Source organism: Mixophyes fleayi, chromosome 3, assembly GCF_038048845.1.
Source record: "Mixophyes fleayi isolate aMixFle1 chromosome 3, aMixFle1.hap1, whole genome shotgun sequence".
Lineage (NCBI taxonomy): Eukaryota > Metazoa > Chordata > Amphibia > Anura > Limnodynastidae > Mixophyes > Mixophyes fleayi.
The window spans coordinates 302,410,553-302,434,835 of NC_134404.1; the positions used below are offsets into that span (position 1 = coordinate 302,410,553).

At 39.9% G+C, this 24,283-nt stretch overlaps 1 long non-coding RNA gene across 1 annotated transcript; it reads right to left on the reverse strand.

Annotated features, from left to right (window-relative positions):
* Window positions 1-21,132: 21,132 nt before the first annotated feature.
* On the reverse strand, window positions 21,133-23,501 carry LOC142143002 (uncharacterized). The gene is made up of 3 exons (XR_012689449.1): window positions 23,375-23,501; window positions 22,868-23,010; window positions 21,133-21,678 (listed from the first exon to the last, which is right to left on the reverse strand). It is a non-coding gene; the product is annotated as an uncharacterized LOC142143002 (long non-coding RNA).
* Window positions 23,502-24,283: the final 782 nt, after the last annotated feature.

The following is a 24,283-nucleotide window of genomic DNA, read 5'->3' on the forward strand; positions in this document are numbered from 1 at the left end:
GAGTTTCGCAAGATAATTATTCAAGCAATTGGTGGTAAAATCATATTTCTTCTAGTTAATGCTCCAAAGGCTAAAGTTCTACATTTTCCGTCCTTTTCTTTTCCCATCTGAGAGTTTGCTTTCCTAAATTCAGCCCATTACCCCACGGGGTGGTTGTGGGGCTTCAGATGTAAAAGCAGGCATTGTCTTCCAAATACCCAGCAGACAAACCTCCAACACAACAGGATTCATCCCATCATACTGCAATGGAAGCCCTCCTTCTATTTCTCCAGGATGAATGGATAGTTTCTCCTTCAGAGGCATTGTAGAAAGGGGGTATATTTTAGACCCTCCAGGATCCCTCTCCAAGGTGGTTCATTTCCCCTGGGATTCCCCAAAATAGGACCAAAAGACTGTCTCACATCATTCAATTGCTGCTGGTTTAGACAATGATAGGACCAGTTCCAGAATGACAGAAGGCTCAATGTTTTTACTCCAATTTGTTTCTAGCTCAGAAACCGGACAGGACATATTGGCCCATCTTAAATCTTATATCTCTAAATCAGTCTTTGGGAATACTTATGGACAGTAATCAATGGAATGGAGCGTAGCGAGTTGCTTTTATGGATATTAAGGTCGTCTGCCTTCACATCCTTATCTGGGAGGCACAGCAGAGCCTCTTCAGTTTCGTGTTAAGCCACTCTGCTGAAGTCAAAAGAGTCAATGTCACACCTTATTTAACAATTTGCTAGTATAGGCTGACCCAATTCTTCTTCTCAACCACCTAAACATGAGTGCTCAACTATTAGAATCTCATGGGTGGATAATCAGTTAGCAAAAATCCAACTTGATTTTAGCTCAGTGTATGGTACTTTTGAGTCTCCTTTTCAACACTCACCTCCAGCAAATCTTTTTAACCTCAGGAGAAGATAATACCTTGTGACAGGATGGACTGCCTATGCCACCCTGACTGCTATGTTTCTGGGGACTGGATGGGCTTACCTTGCCACCGTCCCCTCTTCTTTATCCCAGTTGCGCCCTATAACCGCAGTAGGGGGGGCTTTTGCTGCTGCCACCACTGGACTCCTTTGCGGCATCCAGAACCGCGTCCTTCTGGGTAACTCACAGTTAGTGTACCCCCTTGCTGGTACACCTGGATTGGTATCCCTGACCTCTCGCCTTCAGATCAGGGTTGTTCTTGATGTTTCCCCCTGGCCTATCACACTGGCCAGAGCTGCTTGTAGTAGGCAAAGTGTTAGTACTGGAATTCAGGGTCCCAATCTCAGAATAGCTGGATAACGAATTAGACTGGTCTAATCTGTGGTCATAGGAATTACAGCAGGTAAGTAGTCATCAAAGCAGGATCTTGAAGCAGTGATGTTTTATTAGCTCAAGCAGCCCTTATAAGTACAGTTAAATGCCAGGTTGTGGTACTAGTGATCTTTCAAGAGATACAGATGGAATGATACATGGTGAAACAGAGCTCCCTTTTATACAGATTCTGACACAACTGTTAACAGAGGGTAACACTGCATCCTAATCCTAGATGGCTCTGCAAAGACTGATCAAGCACATTCAATAATTACCATTAGGATGAAATATATCCTTTAACCGTGGACCTAAAGCAATTTAAGCTTTAACAACATTTACATTAATCTGTTATATCCTAATACTTGTATCCTGAGTCTACATTGTTCAGACAGCTTCCTTTCTCTCTAACAAGATGTGACAACAGGTAACAACCTCCTACTGGGCCTTCAGCCTAAGGGATACGTTGGACACTCACACATCAAAATCTAATTAGCATGGTGGACTTTCTTTACAAAAGTTACACAAACGTAATTTCCTCACCTGGTATACTGTCTCAGCAATAAATACACTTTCTATACAAAAGTGCAACACAGTATAATAAAAATCTATACATTTGCAATTATATAAATTTGCGCACTGCACTAATAATTTATTATTTTTAAGTGATACAGTCATGTTCCTTCCCCCCTTGTCCATGTGGGCAACCAGCAGAGCATGTCCCCACGATTTGGCCCTTGGTCCTGCAGTCTCTTGGGGTTACCGGAGGCTACCCGTGGGATCTGGCTCTTCCTGTCGAGACATTACATCCGTATTGCTGTGTGCCTTTCCAAGCTTGTGAATGATATGAAAGTCATAATTTTGAAGTGCAAGGCTCCAACTCAAAAGTCTGCCATTCTCCCCTGAAGGGTGTTGTAGCCACTTTAAAGGATTATGGTCTATCACCACAGTAAAATGTTTTCCGTATAAATAAGGTTGATGTTTCTTCACTGTCGAAACAATTACCATTGGTTCTCAATTGTGGCATACCCCACCTCCTGGTTCAGCAGTTACCTGCTCAAATAAGCCACAGGATGTTCCTGCCCATCTGGCTAAGTACTGCTCCCAGTCCATACTGTGATGTATCAGTTTTCACAAAAAGTCCTTGTCATAATTGGGCGCCAACAGTACTGATGCACAAACCAGGGCATCCTTCAACGACTGAAATGCCAGATCACAAGCGGGTGTGCAGTCAACTACTATGGGGAGTTTCTTCTTAGTGAGATCATTCAGGGGCTTTGCTACAGTGCTAAAGTCTGGGTTGATACATCTGTAGTACCCTGCGGTCCCTAAGAAGGCCAGTACTTGTCTTTTGGTCATGGGCCGGGGCCAGTCCTAGATTGCTTCTATCTTAGCTGGTTCTGGCTTAACCATAGATCCCCCCACACGATGCCTCAGGTACTGTACATCTGACATCCCCATTTGACATTTGTCTGCTCTGATGGTCAGATCTGCCCACTAAATATTTTCCAACACCTGCCCAACGTGATTCAGTTGGTCCTCCCACGACTTACTGAAAATGGCAATATCATCCAAGTAAGCCTGAGCAAAGCCTTTACACCATTCCAGCAGATGATCAACAACACGATGGAAGGTGGCCAGCGTGTTCTTCATCCCAAATTGCATGGATTTAAACTCAAACAGGCCAAATGGGGTGATTAACACTGACCAGTGGTATCTGCCAGTACCCCTTACTCAATACAAAGGTTGAGATATAATTTGCTCCAGCTAACTCGTCTAAGGCATGGCCTAACCACCAGAGCTTGTGATACTACAGTATCTAGTAGAAAGAAAACTTCACACACACCTTAGAAAAAGCATTTTAATACAAACTCTCCCAAACCCCTCATTTACGTTTATATTATACTCCTAAACTCATATGGGATCTTCCTTCTTCTTTCCTGACGTATTCCGCAGGGATATAGAATAAAGAGCCATAAAAGAACTATGTAACTTGTCCTAGCAGAGCTGCAACAAGAATGAATGAGCTTAAATGACAAGGAGGGGTCATTATGAGATCAGCCACTAAGAGCGGTTTTCCCATGCTCCAGTCTAACAGACGCAAGATGCTTTAATTGCCAAAGCACATACTGCCCCCATCATTCATTCTCTATGTGGTTCCGCTAAATAAATCTTAATGGATTAGCTATATTATAAAATAAATGTTTCCTTTCAGACTCCTACCAGCCAGGCACAAGATCTTCCCAAACCTGGAAAAACAAGTATGAAAAGAAGCCTGATATCCAAGGGGCGAAGAATACTGGTATTTACTCTTACATATATAACGACTTCATAACGACATCGACATATGTCTGTGTTTTATGAGATATACATTTCCATACTGCGAATGGGGACCATAAATATATATGTCTACGTCCGTACGTATATATTATTTTGGGTATTGTTGATTTGTATGTTACTACGCCTGGAGAGACGTAATAGATCATGAAAGCATAGGCCATGTACAGTAAGGGTGTGTTCCCTTAATTGAGACACACTTTGACATAGACTTATCCACAGATTTTAGGAGGCGTTTTGTTTCTCTTGTGGGTGCTGGAGGGCTGGTGTAACGATACTTAATGATGATGACAATCAGCAGCACCATCCAGCGACTCCTGATTGGCTAATTGCATACTGACCCCTCAAGCTTTATTCATTTGCATGGCAGCTGTGTTATATGAAGATGTGTCCATCTATTCTCATTACTAATTTGTGATTTCCATTTTGTCTGCTGCAATAAAGAAGACTGAAATTGGATTCTAATGGGGAAACCAACCCAAGATTGTATTTAATTTAATTTGTATTTAATTAAATTGTATATGGAAAATTAAACTTTCACACGTATTTATAACTATCCAGACACTGTTATCTCTTGTGTATATCACACTTCATTACATTACTATAGTGTGTACACATGGGGTAACGCGACTTTAGAATTGGCGTTATTGTCAAGGCACGTCTGTACACTATGTCTGTGCTTTATATACACTATACTCACTTCCTATGTCTGGCACAAACACTGCTGTGTTTGAGCTGAACGTATCTTGAGATATGTCCTATTCAACATTTGATTGTAAATATGTTTTTCTTACGTGTCTATTCCTACATATGTTATGTGTGCACATGCATCCAACTCTGAATGATCCCCAATGTATCTCTCTCTTCTGGCCACTGGTCATTCACATATGGTATAATAAGAATATTTAATACTTATGGATAATGTATATTCTGGTGTAGATTATAAGGGTATTAGAAGTCACCGTGGTGTTCTATTACCATATAGAGTCAGAGATGACTGAAATATCCTTATTATCTAATGTAAGATGATCCTAATATTGAATTAGTGAGGATGACTGTAACAGTGTGTAACAGATTATTATTATGTTTTATATATTGGGACTGATGATACTGTTTTACTTGGAGGAGAGAGCTGTACTGTCTCTATAGACTTTTAATAATCCTACTGGAACAATTTGGTTTATTTTCAGAAAAATATAACCAACAAAGCCAGAGATGGGAGAATTACAAAAACCACTACCCAAAACAGTATAGTCAAGCCCCCGAGAAGCCCACTGGTATGTATTTTATATATAATTCTTCTGTACAAGTATCATCTAGATGTTATATACATGTCCAGTATACTGTCTCTATAAACTTTTAATAATCCTACTGAAACTATTTGGTTTATTTTCAGAAAATTATAACCAACAAACCCAGAGATGGGAGAATTACAAAACCCACAACCCAAGACAGTATAGTCAAGCCCCTGAGAAGCCCACTGGTATGTATGTTATATAGAATTCTTCTGTACAAGTATCATCTAGATGTTATATACATGTCCAGTATACTGTCTCTATAGACTTTTAATAATCCTACTGGAACAATTTGGTTTATTTTCAGAAAATTATAGCCAACAAACCCAGAGATGGGAGAATTACAAAACCCACAACCCAAGACAGTATAGTCAAGCCTCCGAGAAGCCCACTGGTATGTATTTAATATATAATTCTTCTGTACAAGTATCATCATCTAGATGTTATAGACATGTCCAGTATACAACAGACCCAGGGGTATATTTACTAAACTGCGGGTTTGAAAAAGTGGAGATGTTGCGTCTAGCAACCAATCAGATTCTAGTTGTCATTTTCTAGAATGCGCTAAATAAATAATAACTAGAATCTGATTGGTTGCTATAGGCAACATCTCTACTTTTACAAATCTGCCGTTTAGTAACTATACCCTCCATAGTTGATATTCCCATAAAGCTGAAATTAAACTTCATTATTAAGGGCTATAGTTTAATTGAATTTATATTTTAATTGAATTTTGTACAATTAAGTATTTTCTGAGATGAAGCAAATTATGTGTTAGTTAATATGGAAAATAAATCATTGAGAAAATGATGGTAAAGTATACAATAAGTAACAATAACGTTTGGCCAACGTGCCCACTGGAGATGCTTTAACTGTCCTTGTACCATTTGCTGTGTATCATTTCTCAAACTTGTTTGTCCAATTGGTACAAAAATCTGAGAATTTGACAGAGTTCTGTAAATTTTTGTCTGATTGCAAAAAATGAGCTAGATATGAGAAAGCCTTACAGGTTTGACCATGTTTCACCTGGTTAACATATGTGTAAGACGGTTCTTACATGATTGAGGCAGTTTGTACATGTGTGAACCGGCTTCAACACATTCAAGCTTACAATGATACATGTTAATGGATTTTAAACGTGAATGGTGAATCTCAAACACAAATAAGAGGTGGTTCTGGATGCTGCCCTTGATTCTAGAGTTTCGACTTTGGCTGTAATAGCTAGAACGGCCCTTTGGGTCAGATGTTGGGATGCAGATGTGAAGTCTAAGAGGTTCCTTGAATCCTTGGCATTTGATGATCAGTTTCTTTTTTGGGCCAAATTTCGCAAGGTAATTACGCAAGCAATTAAGGTAAAATCATGTTTCTTCCAGTTAATGCTCCAGGGGCTAAATTACAAAATTTTCCGTCCTTTTCTTTTCCCATCAGAGAGCTTGTTCTTCCTGAAGTCAGTCAATTACCCTACGGGGGGAGGGGGTTGGGCTTCAGATGTGAAAGCAGGCATGGTCTTTAGAATACCCATCAGGCAAACCTCCAACACAACAGGATTCATCCTATCCTACTGCGATGGAACCCTCCTTCTATTTTTCCAGGATGAATGGATTGCCTGTCCTTCAGCTGCATTTTAGAAAGGGGGTATATTTTAGACCCCCAGGATCCCCCTCCAAGGTGGTTCATTTCCACTAGGCTTCCCCAAACTAGGACCAAAAGACGGGCTCACATTGCGATCAATTAATTGCTGCTGATTTAGGCTGTGATTGCTCCAGTTCCGGAGAGTCAGAAGACTCAATGTTTTTACTCCAATTTGTTTCTAGTTCCGATACCGGACAGGACATATTGGCTCATGTTAAATCTGATATCTCTAAATCGGTCTTTGGGAGGACAGATTCAAGATTGATTCCTTATGGACAGTAATCAGTGGAACAGAGCGTAACGATTAGCTTCCATGGATAATAAGGTCGCCTGCCTTCACATCCAGATCTGGAAGGCACAACAGAGCCTCCTCAGGTTTGTGTTAAGAAACCTCCATTTCTAATTCAGAGCCCTTTCTTTTGGTTTGACTACAACTCACAGAGATTTTTCCAAAATAATGGCAGTTAGGGCCACAATGTTTAGGTCAAAATGACTCAACGTTAGCCCACAGGAGAACATTGGTTCTCAGGTGCATGAGGCAGTTGGAAAAGGAAACGTCTCTTTTCAATCTGGGACTGGACCCTAGTAACTACGAATCCAAGACCTCTGGTCCAACGAGAGGTCAGAGATCCCCATCAATGTTCTAGCGCTAAGACTCGTGACCAATACTCTTGTGAAAGCTGAACTGTTTATGAAAGCAAAATCGATTCACATTCAGGCAGTCAATGCCATAACTGTGGCATACGTAAATCATCAGGGATTGCACCAGGAATCTCCTTGGGATGACGGGATCAGCCAGGATCACGTCTTGGGTGAAAGAGTATGGTCCAGCAACATCGACAATATACATTCCAGGGGTGTCAAATTAAGATCCAGAGACTTCCTCAGCAGACATGCTGTTCTCCCAGGAGAGTGATTTTCCCACCTAGAAAATATTTGTCAGATAGATAAAAGGTTGGGTCAGGTATTGGTGGATCGGTTCTGTTCAAAAACCAGGGATCCACAAGCATTCCTGGTAGATGTCAGGACAGTACCCTTGGATTATCACCTGATATACAGTTTTCAACCAATAGCCATAACTCGCAACCTCAAACAAAAAGACCAAGAGGGAAACAGTGTCGATATCTTAGTGGTTCCAAACTGGCAAAACAGATTGTGGTACGCCGACATTTTATAAATGGCAGCGGATGTAAGTTACCAGCTACCACTTAGGAAACATTTTCTATTTCGAGTACCCTTTTTACACCAGGACCTTGCTCGTCTGACTTTAATGGCGCAGTTACTAGGCTTGAATTGTGAGAGGGAAAGTCCTCTCCGAAAAGGTGGTTAAGACTATGTGGGAAGTCAGGAAACTGGTTTCAGCTAAAAACTAATACAGAATATGGAGGACTTACATACTCTGGTGTGAGTGGAAACAGTTCCACACTTTATTGTTTAGGCTATCATGTCTCTTTATTTTCCTAGAAGTTTAGGGGAAGACTCACTTCCCTAAAGGTTCAGGTGTCAGTTGTGTAAGATATAATAAACAGAGCTATTTCTGTTACCAGGAGAAATAGACAGAGCTGTACCGCATGCCAGGAGTAATAGGCAGAGGCATACTTGGTGCCAGGAGTAATAGGCAGAGACATACTTGGTGCCAGGAGTAATAGGCAGAGACATACTTAATGCCAGGAGTAATAGGTAGAGACATACTTGGTGCCAGGAGAAATAGGCAGAGACATACTTAATGCCAGGAGCAATAGGCAGAGACATACTTGGTGCCAGGAGTAATAGGCAGAGACATACTTAATTTCAGGAGTAATAGGCAGAGACATACTTAATGTCAGGAGTAATAGGCAGAGACATACTTGGTGCCAGGAGTAATAGGCAGAGCCATACTTGGTGCCAGGAGTAATAGGCAGAGGCATACTTGGTGCCAGGAGTAATAGGCAGAGACATACTTGGTGCCAGGAGTAATAGGCAGAGACATACTTGGTTCCAGGAATAAGAGCCAAGCCAAACCTGACCACACGTGCTGTACAATTGGGAACAAACACAGTAATGAAACAAGACTGGGTATAAACAGACAGAGGTAAGAGGGCCTTGTTCACAGGCTTACGATCTATATTAATGTGATCTTTTTCATGTCTCCACACATGAATTGCTCTGTATCAATTAAGTTCATTTACAGCTCATGAGGGGTTAGTACACAAGGAGCCAATCAGAGTTGCTCTGGTTGCTCTTATACACGCCGTTTATCATTCATGTACATTGTGGTTCCTCTAGGAGCAAGTCCTGCATTGTCTAACCATTTAATTACTTAAAAAAGGAAAAAATATATAATCACTTCCTTTAGGCATGTAATAAGATGGTAAAGAGGGAATTTTGGAGTTTTATCTTTAATAAAGTATATTTCCAATAGTGTTGTGTCTTTATTTACCATTAGTGTTCTGTGTGGTACAACAGATACTGTTTGGCCCTGGCTGCCAGGGAATGCCGATATTTGTAGTACTACAAACAACAGCATGTCCAACCAGTTAATGGCTGCTACATAGTACACTAAACATTTTATAACTTTAACACATCCAATCAGCCAGGGGGAGTTGAGATGAGCCCCAGTTAATACAGGACATGGAAGTAAGAGGGGACTGATAACTGTAAGGAGATATGTCACAAAGTGTAACAGATTCTCATAAAGAAATGTTATATTTAATATACTTATTTTTCTATATATATTTCTTTCAGGATATAACCAAAATCCTCATGCACAATCAGGGAAGTATAGGGAGTGGCGGAGGACAAGTTCCGGAAACTATATGCAGGTAATGGAGGAGGAGGGGTCTGGGACTTGTGTGCAGGTAATGGAGGAGGAGGGGTCTGGGAGCTGTGTGCAGGTAATGGAGGAGGATGGGTCTGGGAGCTGTGTGCAGGTAATGGAAGAGGAGGAGTCTGGGAGCTGTGTGCAGGTAGTGGAGGAGGAGGAGTCTGGGAGCTGTGTGCAGGTAATGGAGGAGGAGGGGTCTGGGAGCTGTGTGCAGGTAATGGAGGAGGAGGGGTCTGGGAGCTGTGTGCAGGTAATGGAGGAGGAGGGGTCTGGGAGCTGTGTGCAGGTAATGGAGGAGGAGGGGTCTGGGAGCTGTGTGCAGGTAATGGAGGTGGAGGGGTCTGGGAGCTGTGTGCAGGTAATGGAGGAAGAGGGGTCTGGGAGCTGTGTGCAGGTAATGGAGGAGGAGGGGTCTGAGAGCTGTGTGCAGGTGATGGAGGTGGAGGGGTCTGGGAGCTGTGTGCAGGTAATGGAGGAGGAGGGGTCTGGGAGCTGTGTGCAGGTAATGGAGGAGGAGGGGTCTGGGAGCTGTGTGCAGGTAATGGAGGAGGAGGGGTCTGGGAGCTGTGTGCAGGTAATGGAAGAGGAGGAGTCTGGGAGCTGTGTGCAGGTAATGGAGGAGGAGGAGTCTGGGAGCTGTGTGCAGGTAATGGTGCAGAATGGAGTTCGATATCAGTACTGGTGTTATAGAAGTGAATTTCCACTGGTGGGATAATAGGGGTGGGGGGGGGGGGTGGGGTGTACTTAAATAGGGGGATTGTCTAAAAGTGAATAACACAACATGGATCTCATAATATTGTTGGTACCTTTTGCATAAAACATTAATATCACACTTTTATTTCTTTTTGTCTTTCTTTTTCTTAGTGCAAATAAATGGATCAAAAACAAAAAAGAAGAAAACCATTAAGGCATTAATCTTTTTTATACAAATAAAACAAATATGTGAATGAACAATAAAATTATTTCACTAAATATATTGGTGTGATGGTTTTAAAAGTAACACTTTTTTTGTCATTTATATTGTGGGTGTTGGTGACATCTTGAGGACTCTTGTGTAGATATTCCAGTAAGCCCCAGATTATTACAGGTCATGTGCAGACTGTCAGTATCTATCAGGGGCTGATGCATTGATTGTATTGTGCAGAGGTACATGTACGGTACCTAGTACAATGCCCAGAGGCAGACAGCCACAACAATCGGAAAATGTTCTAATAACATTAAGTTACAGGTTAGGTCTGAGTCATAACCCGTCTGGGGGACATAGTTCCACACACCATTCCTCCCCCAAAACCTGAGGAACCCCCTGTGACCAGCTACATGGCTATTTTCATTTCAAACAAATTGTGGGTTATAAAACCAAGTAGTTTTCAGCCTTGTGGTTTCCCATATTTCTCATTCATTTTTAAATTATACATGTGTTATAGTGATGTTTACACTTGTGTATATTGTAATTTTAAGTTGTAGCATGTCGGAAAGAGCATGGCTTTTTAAACTCATGTACACAATCATGTAAATATGCAGTTTAATCCATTGTCTCAACCTAGATAGAAGGATTATATACCTTTGTCCACCAAATTCCTGCATGAACATTTTTCACACCTGGGGGACGAGGGTCTCATAGCCTTTGTTAAGCTGTGGGTCTGTATATGTTAAGATAGTGAAAAGGTCCCCAGGGAAACAGGTCTTTGTTTAATTATAGATGACTGCATTAGGCAATCAAATGCAATGTATCTGTGCAATGACCTCTGGTCTGTAGAAGTCACTGAACAATACCTAATTGTATCATCTGCCAACCCTCTGCATAATCGGTCCCTGGAGTACTGCCCTTTGTCCACGTCTCTCTCCACGTCTTGGGGAGCTGTCTGTCTGCCATAAATGAAGTGACAGTGACCTGGGACCTGTACCTTACTCGTAGCCTCAAAGAAATGTAGTGTCTGCATCCATGGAGAACCTTGGATGGACCCCCTCTCTTGAGAGTGGGTACATTACTGGTGAGGTGATTTTATTATGCACTACCCAACCAATATGACCCTACAAGCAAATTCTAGCAGGGACTGAACCCTTTTCAGGGGAATCTTATGTTCCCTAGAAACCTCAACCTCAACAATCAAATCTGCAAACTTCCTAAACTTTGTTTGGCAACTGAAAACAGCCACGTTAGTGTCAATTTTAATACCTAAATAAGATATCTTGACAGTGGGCCCTTCAAGTTTGACGTGGGCAATGGGCACTCCTAGCGACATAAACAAAAACTAAACCGAGAAAAGAAATTTACTGCAAGGGCGTGGTCATGTCACAAAGGGGGCGCGGTCACAGAAAAAATATGGAAGAAAGAAAAGGAAAAAACTTGAAAGCAAAATGGAGATGTAGGAAATAAAGTAAAAGAAAAGGAATGTATGAGAGGTATTAAAGTAATTCTATCGTTTTCAAATAAGCATTGCATAGGCGATTGTATTGTGTTTCTAACGCACAAAGTGATTTATTTTAGCAGATGTAAATAGTCAACAATTCAATACATTATTATATTATGATACAGTACAGTACAGCCAATACCAAAAGATAAATACATACCGCTGCTATCGCATGCGCTCGCTGCGCACCCGCGGGACCCAGTGGACAGTATATCTGTTAGAATACTGCGGTCAGTGAAGACTGAGGACTGGGTGCGCAGCTATGATCATATATACACAGTCAGTGTTACAGAGAACAATGCAAATGACGTGGCTTGCTTCTATAGGTCCAGACATCAGATGGGTCCAGGCTAAACAGGTCAAAGGCTGATACAATCTAAGGAATCCAAAGGTGGGGGTCGTCTCTCCAAGGGAATGAGCTCCTTTCTTCCCACCAATGCTCCAGTTACAATTAGCATTTCATAGCCAGCATCAAACAAAGGTTTATTCCCTAACATCAACAACTAGAGTATGCAATATGCGATCTCTTCGGCGATTGAACCGGACAGCTGCTGATGAATAGGGTTTTAATATGATACTAGGCATGATACCTTTCCTATAACCTGAACCTTGAATATCACTGAAGTATACATATAATCATAATATATATAGACTAACAATAAACCAATTACTATCTGCTTATAAATTACAGTGTAACAGAACCAATATGAATATGAATTATATAAATAACTAAATGTTGTAATGCGAGTGTGTGCGTGCGTATTTTACCGTGCGATCGCACCATGCCATGTGTTACGTGGCGTACGGATCGCAATCTCACGGCAAAACAATATTAACCAATATACTTTCGTTCATCCAATTATACGACTTTTACAGTCCACCCTTTGATAGTATAATAAACTATCACCTTAAAGATGTTATGTGCAGGATCTCAGTACCACATTTCATTGTTATGTAATACAAGTCCCCCCTGGTGTATGACCATGCTGTTTGTAGATCTAAACAAGTTATCATAAGAGAGTCTTAATTCTCTAAATGACTTCTTCTTTTACCATAAACCGTACACTTCTGGAGCTTGGAGATAACCTTTTGTATGCCCTTCAAGGGCGCAATAAAATGCTTAATACATTATTTGGAAAGGTACAATAGAACATGTATCAGCTATACAGAATACTGTACTACAGTTTTTCAAGTTTAACAGGTTCATCTGTCCAACGCATGTCTTTAAGCTCAGAATACATTTAAACACTTCATGTTCATCAATAGCATCATCCTATGTCTATCAATAATGTCATATACAATCTCCTTCAGCTTGCGTTAATATACACACTTCTAATAATGTCATCAGTTCTTTTCATCAACACTTGTGGGCGGGCTAGTGTCTGTACGTTCTTCCAAGTCTCCCAATACTCAGATTTAACAGTGATCGGCTTGTAAACTATTGGGAGACTCCAGACTAAGGGACCTAGGTGTTGTACTTTTCCCCTAATGACCTCCCACCCATAATTCGGGTACCTCAAGATTATTTAGTGGAACGAAAACTAATCCTACTTGATATAATCATTGAGGCACGTGAGAGCACGCCCAGCACTTTGTTTGGTCTAAAACCTTACCCTCCCAAGAATGATAATCATTCTCAAGAATGCCTGCTCAAGTCAGAATATTACTGGACTGGCATCGCTGGGTGTACCTCTTTTTAACTATGGGGTCGCCGTACTTACGGACGTAATGCTATTCAGACAATAGCCCCTCGCACTTTCTCCAAGCTCCAAGGTTTCCAAATTTTCCTTTACCCCTGAATTGAATAGAGTAATTGGCTGGAGCGATTATGCTACTAACTTCTCCTTCATCCCCAATACCTCATTATCATTACCTGAACCAGCCTCTGTCACCTGCTAATAATTAAAAGAATTGACCGTCCTGAGAAGAGAATGAAATGAGAGAACACAAAACAGGAAAAACTACAACTTCATACTGGACAACAGTCTTAGCTTTTGGCTCAGGTGCTACTAACTGCATTTGAGGCCTTCCAGAACAGACTCATGAATGCCCTTGGACCCTTCTCTGAGTGTTGGCTCCTCTGCAGTGGGTGGAATGGGCACCAGTGTGTCTCTGCTCCCCTTGAAGCCGTGATGCTGGTAGCCTACACCTGGTACCTGTCTGTCAAATAACCTGAGCCTAAGAAATTACAGCTCCACAACTTACTCTCCCGATCCAACATTCTGACAGTTAGTGTGACTTTTCAGGGAACAGTGTTTTGGACGTTCTCGGTTGCTGTCTCACTATTTACCTTCTCTCAAGGTCTAACCTAGCCTCCCAGTTACAATCTCATCTCACGAGGGGTCAAGAACATTTCAAAAGCCAACGGGTTAAGGGTCTGCCCAGGAGTGATCTTTTGGTAGCGGGGAAGGACTAGTGGCCGAAGCTATCAGTCACTTCAATCAAGTTCCAACTCTTATTCTATTCAATTCGTTCTACCTAGTACCACTACTTTATGTTCACCATGGTTTATGGCTAATTGAAAGTATGTGATTTGTTACCAGTACTCATACATTATACATCTGTTATCAATAACATGAATACCCCTATCATCTATTATAACTCTAGGACTATCACATTGAATAACAAAAGCTTTGAGTATGACACAGTAATACATTAGACACATTTCAATACACCTTTACCCAGACATATTTCATTGGTACATCAGTGTATACTTGAGGATCCTGCATGGTGGTAATTGGATGACGTGGATTTGTTTTACCTGGAGGAAAACCCATCTGCAGGAGGGATATGGGATGGCTCTATTGGTATCATTTTCCTGACATTCTCTTCATCAAGATAGGACGTTGCCGTCCTACTAGCTTGAGACAAAATGTCTGGTGCACCCCAATATACTCTTACCAGCTTGCACATACCTTCTGTACCCAGCTGAGCCAGACCATGTTCTGCCTCCGCTGGGTCTGGAAGATTCACTTTGGGAGCTACTGGTCTGCCTTGTCCATCTCTCCAGAGTCCACCAGACTCCTCACCACATCTCTTCACCTTCCAGATAGTTAATTCTTCAGGTAACACAAATCTTCATATATTAACCAATATGTGTATGTGTGCATGTGTGTGTTCACATTTTAAAACTAAAACAATATAACGAAAAACAAAACAAAACATAGATTTGTTAGCTGTCACATAAAACCCTGCTGTCTATTTGACAGCTATGTTCGCCCTGGTGTGACAGCCATTTATGGTCGTGTGTGTAAGTGTGGACTTTACTAGCAGCTACTTCAGTTGGTAACTGTGTCACTATATAAAGTCCTCTATGTAGTGTCCTACTCATGTGCTGGTATTGTTATAAAAAGATTTCTCAATCACCTCAACATCGCCCCCTAGACTAGAAAAATGCTGAAGACCAATGTATATCAATTGATTTTCCCTCTACCAACTCACATGCCATTCTCAGTACCTCACATTCAGCTACTTGACTATGTGAGAACGGGAAGGGGTCTATTTCTATAACACTTTCTTCAAATATAACAGTACCCAGTACATGTCTGTCTAACAGTGAAAAATATAAAACACGAAAATTCTACATTTTCTAAGGTTTCACATTATGTTGTATCTTGTGGCACAAATCCTACTCCAATGTTCTATACAGAGATGCATATCTGTCTGCCTATCCTCTAGCAATCTCCTGTCCCCACCCTTTGTGCATCCATACAAAGGCACACCTTTGCACAGGAGGCACGAACCAAAAACAAAAAACAAAACAGATATGCAATCTATAAAACATGAATCGTATTTCCACAACAGAACCTTTCTGCTTAAAATCAGCAGTTTCTATACACATGAAAACAAAACCCCTGACTGTTTCTGTAACTCATGTCAATCTAGTGTGTGTGTATCCCTGTATTTGTCTTATGTAAAAAATAAAAATATGTCTTAGCCCAATTGATGAGACTGTGTCTGTTTTTTTTATCTCTACAAGAGCAGAGAGAGAGAGAGAGAGGGAGAGAGAGAGAAAGAGAGAGGGAGAAAGAGAGAGAGAGAGAGAGAGAGAGAGAGAGAAAGAGAGAGAGAAAAAGAGAGGGAGATAGCAAAAGAGAGGGAGAGAGAAACAGAGAGAGAGAGAAAAAGAAAGATAGAGAGGTACTAGCATAGATGTAAAGAATGAGAAATAAGAAAGCAATGAATAATAGGAATACAAAGATTTGAATACAAACATACATGCAGAAAGGGAGATTTTACAACACAAATGACAGCTGGATTGGACTTTATGGGAAAATGTCTGTATTCATTCCACTAATCCCCTTAGCTATTTGCTAACTATGACCCTGCCCCATACTTGACTAGGGGGTCTTAAACCAACCGTGCAATCCAGTGTCGTCCGTCATTTGTTCATTAAGAACTCGTTATCACATTGACTACATACCTTTTCAACGGACTTTCCTAACTTATGATAGAGAAATGTAAAAATTAACTGTTGATGACTCATCTGAGATACATAAAACGATATTTTGGAGCAAAGTATGTACATACTTCATTGTTGGATAATGATTCTCAGCCAAACAAATTATCATGTGTCACTGCAGCTTAAAACAGAGAATGCTCCAATGATCCATTGTTAAATTGTCTGTCAAGAGTAATTCTTCCATTTCTCTACCTCACCCCTTTAAACACTAAGTCTATATTTCTTTCGTGTACCCTTTATCTGTAAGAGGGAAACAAGATAGTTATCTCAAAACAGCAAACAAAGCAAACATTTCCATTCTTTACCATCGGCCAGCGATTAGGAAAACAAGCATTTGGCAACATAAAACAAACAAACAAAATCAACACAGATTACTTTTTAAATCAGTTTTTTTCTTTCTAAACCTGCACACTGATGCTTACCATAGATTAAACCCCACCTGGTTGTAGGACTACAGGTGTGACCTGACTCCTAGCGCTGACTATCGCTTTCCCGCACAGCATTTGCTGCTATAACATGCGCGGGCAGGTGTGAGTCTTCTAGTCTATGTGAATTCCTCCTTGGAGGATATCTATGTGACCCACCCCTATGTGTATTGTCTCTTTCCTTTTTACAATCTCTCCTTCTTCTCTGCAATTGTAACATCTCAATATTCTAGGTTTCCTGTTATGTGGGTTGTATGCTGGTGGTCGTGTGTGCAGTCCCTCTAGTGCTGGGTTACTTACCATCCTTAGCCTATCACTTAGTGTCTTTTTCTCTTTACATATATTTTGATCATGTCCTATGGCTGACTCCCTGAGAACATTTACAGTGATTCCTTTCCAGTGTGGTAATGAAGTTTGCACCCTTCTTTTCAAGTTTTCCCTGAGGCCATCCATTAGAACTTTAACAGCAACCTCTCTGTAGTGTACATTATCTTTTATGTCTGATACCCCAGTATATTTGGCCATCGCTATCAGAGCCCTGCAAAACTAGTCTGTTGCATTTTCACTATCTTTTTGCTTGATAGTGAATTTACTCCAGTCCACTATCACTGGAAAATATATGGCCAACTGTGTGATTATATGTCTAATATTGTCCTGATTATCATCCTCGGTTAAGAATTCATCCTCCTCCAACATACACTCCTTAATGAACTTTTGTATATCAGTATTGAGAGGAAGACAGCTCTTCAATATTACTCGCCAATCGTTATTAGTTGGCTCGTACACATTACCATCGTACATAAGTGGAGGGGAAAGAAAGAACGGGGAGGACAGGGAGATTGTATAATCCCTAGAATGTGCTAGTGTTTACGGACGGATCATAAGGAACCACGGTCCGGATCCAGGATGCGTATGGGTGGAGTAAGTCGAAGCTACATTGAGGTGGAAGATGAAGAATTCAAGGATGAGAAATTTTCAGAATCCTAGAACTCAAGCCAGAGGCTCCACATGGCACGGCAAATGTCATATTTTTGGCAGTAGATAGAGTTAAATTGTCCTTGGTCCTATAAAATTCTATCCGAAACCATTCCTGAATGGTTGGTGGGGAGGAAGACCTCCAATGCATTGGGATTACTGCTTTGGTAGCTGAGATGAGATATTTCAGAATGCATTTTTTTTAAATGGGATAAAGGGATATTTGTCTTATTAAGGAGCCAAAACGAAGGGATATCTGGCACTGCATCCTCTAGTATCTCAGTAGAGATGGCAATGACCTGGTTCCAGAAGGGACAGAGTACCGCACAGAACCACCAAATATATAGAGGGGTGGTGAGAGCATGGTTACATCTCCAACAGAAGTTAGGAACCCCATGGTAAATTTTGTATGTAAAGTTTTTTAATATAATCTTTTTCATTTTTATTGTTAAAAAAATAGCATTATTTTTTTTTGCGTCGTGAGCATAGATCATAATATAAATAGTGTAAGGAAAGTAGCTATTTAAAACATACCAGATAACCATACCTAAGCTTACCCAGACTCTATTGTAACTATAGGGAGTCAACTATGGGACTGAGAGAGACCAAGGAAGAAAGGGTGAGCTAGGTAGTCTATCATCAATTATACGTCTTATTATTTTTTAAAGTAAAATAAAGTTATTTAAAGGAATAATGTATTTTTTTCCTCTAGGTACTATTAAAGTACTTCTATCGTTTTCAAATAAGCATTGCATAGGCAATTGTATTGTGTTTCCAACGCACAAAGTGATTTATTTTAGCAGATGTAAAAAGGTTAACAATTCAATACATAATTATTATATAATACAGTACAGTACAGCCAATACCAAAAGATACATACATACCGCTGCGCTTCCACGGGCACCGACAGTAATTCACCCTTGAATACTGTGGTCAGAGAATGACTGAAGACTGGGGGCCTGAGTCATTAAGGCAAAAAAGGAGTAAATTTTCTCTGGGACAAACCATGTTACAATTTAAGGGGTGCAAATTAGTTTATTATTTTGCACATAAGTTAAATACTGGCTGTTTTTTCATCTAGCACACAAATATTTGCTAGCTTTATTATTACACTGAAATTTAAACTTGATCTAGAACATGTCCTACCCCAAGTATAAATCTGTCCCAACATTTTAAATTTACCTCCCCTCCAATGCAACATGGTTTTGCCCAGGTGCAAATGTTACTCCTTTTTTATGCTTTGCTCTCCTTAATGACTCAAGCCCTGGGAGCACAGCTATGATTCTCTATACATTCAGTGTTAGAGAGTGAACAATGCAGATGACGTGGCTTGCTTCTATAGGTCCAGACTTCAGGTGGGTCCAGGGTAAACAGGTCATAGGCTAGTTCAAACAACCCCCTCAAAGGCTGAGGTCAACATTCCAGATGATTCTCCCGCCCAGAAACCAGTTACAACTAGTCTATTAGCATTTTATAGTCTGCATCATATTAAAGATTTATTCCCTAACATCAATAACTAGAGTATGCAATGTGCAATCTCTTCGCTAAATGCACCGGACAGCTGCTGATGTAAAGGGGGTTAATATGATATCAGACATGACACATTTCCTATAACCTGAACCTTAAATAACACTGAAGTGTACATATAATCATAATATATAAACTAATAATAAGCAAAATACTATCTGCTCATAAATTACTGTGTAACGGAACCAATATGAATATGAATTATATAAATAGCTAAATGTTGTAATCCGAGTGTGTATGTGCGTATTTTACCGTGCGATCGCCATATGCCACGTGTAGCGTGGCATACTGAGTGCAATCGACCAATAAAACAATATTAACCAATATACTTTCATTCATCCAATTATACGACTTTGACAGTACTGATTAATTATAAAGATGCACATTAGCGCAGATTCTTGAACTTGAACCGTTTAATAATCTTTTGTTTGAGTGAATCTCCAGCCAGTAACGTAGGTGTTGTAAACAGTGGTTCAAGCAGCGGCATGGTGCTGGTTAGCTACAATGGTACCTGTCACCGAAAGATGCTCTCAGCTGAGCTCTCAACTACAGCCACACAGTCCTTCCCAGGAAGAACCTAGGAGCCCTCCTAAGTTAGAGGGTATCTTAGTAAAAGAGAGCCATGACTTAGACGTGGATGTAAAATCTATTAGCCTGTCAAATGGGCTTTCTTCATCATGCTCTATTGCAGAAATAATTGTATTTGTTGAACAGCACCCTCATCAACCAACTACCATGGATTGTGACAACAGGCAGATTTCTATTATCGTATAAAGAAAATGCAGACCATGTTAGGTGCTCTTGGCTAACATTTCAGGTAAAAAAAAATAAAAAAAATCAGTTTTCTGCAGCATATGCATTGCTTGTTCAGATGCTGTGTCACCGTTTGTTAGTGGCTGTACAAATTTCAGAAACTGCTATCAAGCTGTAAATAAACATGAAGTCATTGTGAGGCTGCTAATGCCTACTTGTAGTGTAAAGAAGAACAGAAGCATTGACACATTAATAAACAAGGATCAAGCTTCAAGACGAAAGAAAGAGATACGTCAAAACATTGAAGTGCATATTTGATGTGGTAAAACTTCTTGGGAACCAATGCTTGCCATTTCGTGCCCATGGATCTAATGAATCACTCTACAATCTTACAGTGAGATTAACCATGGGTATTTTTAGAAAATATTTTACTGTTATCCCATTATGATGTACCATTAAAAATCGCTTTGAAAAATGTATTCATGAGAGTGAAAAAAGAAAAAATACGTTTGCAAGTAAGTAGAAAAACAGGAGCAGTTGGTCATGGAAGTCTCGTGACTTTTTTATCATACAAGACAATAATTAAAGTGATTATGGCAATTAATCATATTAAGCAATTAATAATTTCTGAAATTGGTGCAAAGAGATATAGCATTCAATTTGATTACACACAAGATGCAGGAATTGTAGAGCAAGCAACAGCTATCATTAGGTATGTGAAACAAGAAGATATCAAAGAACGACTCATTTCTGTTCTCCCGGTTATTGATGCATCAGGCCGATGATTTAATGAACTATTGATGGCTAATTTTGAAGAGCTTGGGCTTAACTACCTTAAAATTGCTGGTGAGTTATTTGATGGTGCAGCAAGTATGAGGAGCTCATATGTAGGCTTAGAAGCACAGATTGCCAAAGTAGTGCCTTATTCCATATACATTTGGTGCTATAGTCACATCCTCAATCTATGTGTTTCTGATTGTTGTGTGGTCCTTGAAGCAAAAAAAAATCTTTGTTCTGTTAAATTGCATGGCCTCTTTATTGGAGATTCCCACAACTGAACATATGGGTCGAACAACTTCATAAAAGACAAATGGCCTGCTTCATTAAGGAACTTAAATTAAGAGGTTTCTTATTTAAGTCTCCTGGACAAAACCATGTTACAATGCAATGGGTGAAAATTAGTTTTCTGTTTTGCACATAAGTTAAATGCTGACTGTTTTATATATATATATATATATATATATATATATACACACACAGTGGCAGTAAAGTCTATGACATGAGAAGTCACCATATATGTCTCGTTCTTGCACCTTTGTCAGAGGTATGGCTTCCCACATTGCAGTGAGCGTATTTATATGTCCATATCCATTTAATACTAACCCGGGTAATCAGGAGAAAGAATAATAGTATAAAAACAAATCTCGGGAGGTGTTAAATAACTGTTATCTATATTAATAAACAATTTTAAATATTACAATGAAAAATGCAATTATATAGATACAAACAATGTTCTCATTAAAGTTGACCCCTATATTCCCCAGGCAAGTTTCACTGTGCTAGACCTCATACAGCCACAACTAATGACTTCTATGTCCTATAACTAGTCTAATGTCTTGTTAGGACGGAGATCATTTCTAATCGGCATAGGAAGATTACCCCTCAGATTGCTGCCATTTGGCAGAACTGCCACCGACGTGTGTTTTGTTGCTGCTTTTGGTATGAACTGTAGCAGTCCCTGAGTAAATAAGTTCAGATTTGAGGAATTATTCTGTGAATGAAGGATGACATATTATCACAGGTGCAGGTGGATTACTGTCTATATTACATATCTGTCAGTTACCATATGGCTCTTGGTAGTCCCCCCTACATGTGCCCTATATCCATAGATGCTCAGATGTAGACGATAGCCTGTAATAGACAAATTCACAGTTTGCCATATCCACTTCATTTCTTTAAGATGAACTTGACAGTTCTCTGGGGGATATTAAACTTTAATGTCTTCCTATATCCTTCCAATTGGTGTTTTTTAATAATTTTTCCATGGATGTGCTTGGCTTCATGATAAATCTCTATATAGGAAATACAATAACCTACCATGGTTATCTCACAGATAGTGAAATTAGTTTGAAATTAGCTAAATGAAGTAACATTTCTTCCGTTAATTTAGGCCCCCATTAAACTTATTTATAGTCTTTCCCTATGAGCTGTCTTAATAGGTAAAACCCTAGAACCAGGACATGCTTATTATTTACTACAGACTATGCAGAGTATTGAATGATGAATATTGCGGTACTGTATACTAAGCGTATTGTGTACTCAGTACACTGTATACTGTCCCTATGTCCATAAGGCCTATTGTTCTGGGCACTTATTACATTTCTAGCTCTTGATATAAAGACATCAGGAGGCTGCTGGGCTCAATGTTCTATGACATCACTACATATGTCAGAGTCACCAAGATTCACCTGTGATGAGCAGGTCATTATCACCGCAGAGGAGAGTTTGTCACACTAACTACTGCAGTTAAAGAGTCTTGCTGATTTAATATTCATCAGAGATTTTGATTTATTAAGACATTTATTTTTTTTAAAAATGTCAAGTCCTCCTGACAGGAATGGAGTGTTCCTTCCTCCCTCTATTGGTAAGTAGCTTGTTTATCACAATATTGTGCTTATACATGATCAAAGAACTACTATGTGAACTGAACACAGATTTAGACATTTTAAGGGTATACAAATGTGTTCATAATTAAAACATATTCTATTGGTTTTTTAACATTTTCAAACACATTCACTTAATGCAAAATTCATAAATTGATCAAAATGTAAAATTTGCTGAAATATTTTGTTCTTCTCTAATAAATACAATAAAACAGATGTAATATTTTGAAGTGCCTTTTGACCTTATTTATAAAGCTACATTAATGCTAAAATGTGATAAAAGTAAAAACAACTTACCATGTCTGATCTGCAGTGTCAGATATAACATCCCAGACACCAAGGACCCTGGACAGCTTCCGGCCACCAATCCATCCTCCTGTCATCATTAATCTGATGGACGAGGAGGATGATGATGATGAAGGGGAGGAAGAATCAAATGACTGTGAATATAATATACAATATTTACAATTGCTTTTATTGACAGATCAGAATTGTTATGGGTCAGGTAATAGGATTGCTACATTTATAATAAATTACTGATTAACTATTGGGATAAGAATTATAATTACAGTATCAGCTGACTTGTCCATATATACTTGTGCTGTTCTTGTCAATATATGTTACATATACAATCATATGATAGACATACCATTAGTACTATGTCTACATAGTGAATATGACATATAAAACTCAAATTTTATATAGGGAATTAATATTGTATACTCCAAAATTAAACTCCAGAATTAGGGGTAGACCTCCTGGACTCTGGAGGGACCAGTGTACTGTTCCGAAAATAGTGCTTACCTACTGCAAGGTGGGCAGGGAAATGACACAATCTGCCACCACATCATCAAGCCCTGCCCCCCTCCTCTATTCCCACTGTGTCTCTGCCTCTCCTGGACACTAGGAAGAAAAGGAAACTATGGTTATATTTGCAAAACAATCCTGTGTGTATGTCTACTTGATTTATTTATCCCATCAACGAAAGACGACAAAAGAACTCAGCCTTTAAATGAACAAGTATCACATTACTGCTATTTGTATGTTTGTCAACTTAGATACATATCAGTGTTTATGAATTTAGGCAAATATGTGTGTAGGAATAAATATGAATATTTTAATTGTACTTTTCAGATAAAGCTGAACAGAGACAGCTGTTTCCTGAAGAAGAAGAGGAGGTGAAAGCCACCATGGCTGTTTGTTATGGAGCAGGTAGTAATATAGATGCTGCAGTATGTAAGGGAAGCAATATGATAGTCAGCAAACATATATAATATTCAGGAACACTTTACCACTTGGTCAGTAGATGACAGTACGTCACGCTGCTGCACATCAGTCTCTGCAGATGGGGGAGATTCCATAAACATTTGTCCCCGGGACGCAGCTGCACAGACAGTCTGGGAGGGGGGGACTGAAACCACAGACTAAGTGAAAGCTGCTTCTGTTTTCTATTGGTCCACAGAATCACATGCCCCTGGGACAAACATATAACACTATTAACCAGATGACTATGCTGGTGGATGTTGCACTGTAAAAGTGTAGCACAGAAGAAAAGTTTGAGTATGCATTTTCCAGGGCTCAGGAACAGCCCACCACACATTGGCCCATCGGGCCATGACCTACAGGACAATGTGCCCCAGTCTACAGACATAGTGACAATACACTCTGTCACGAACAGCACCCACCTGTGCATGTGTGATGCGTGTGTCACAG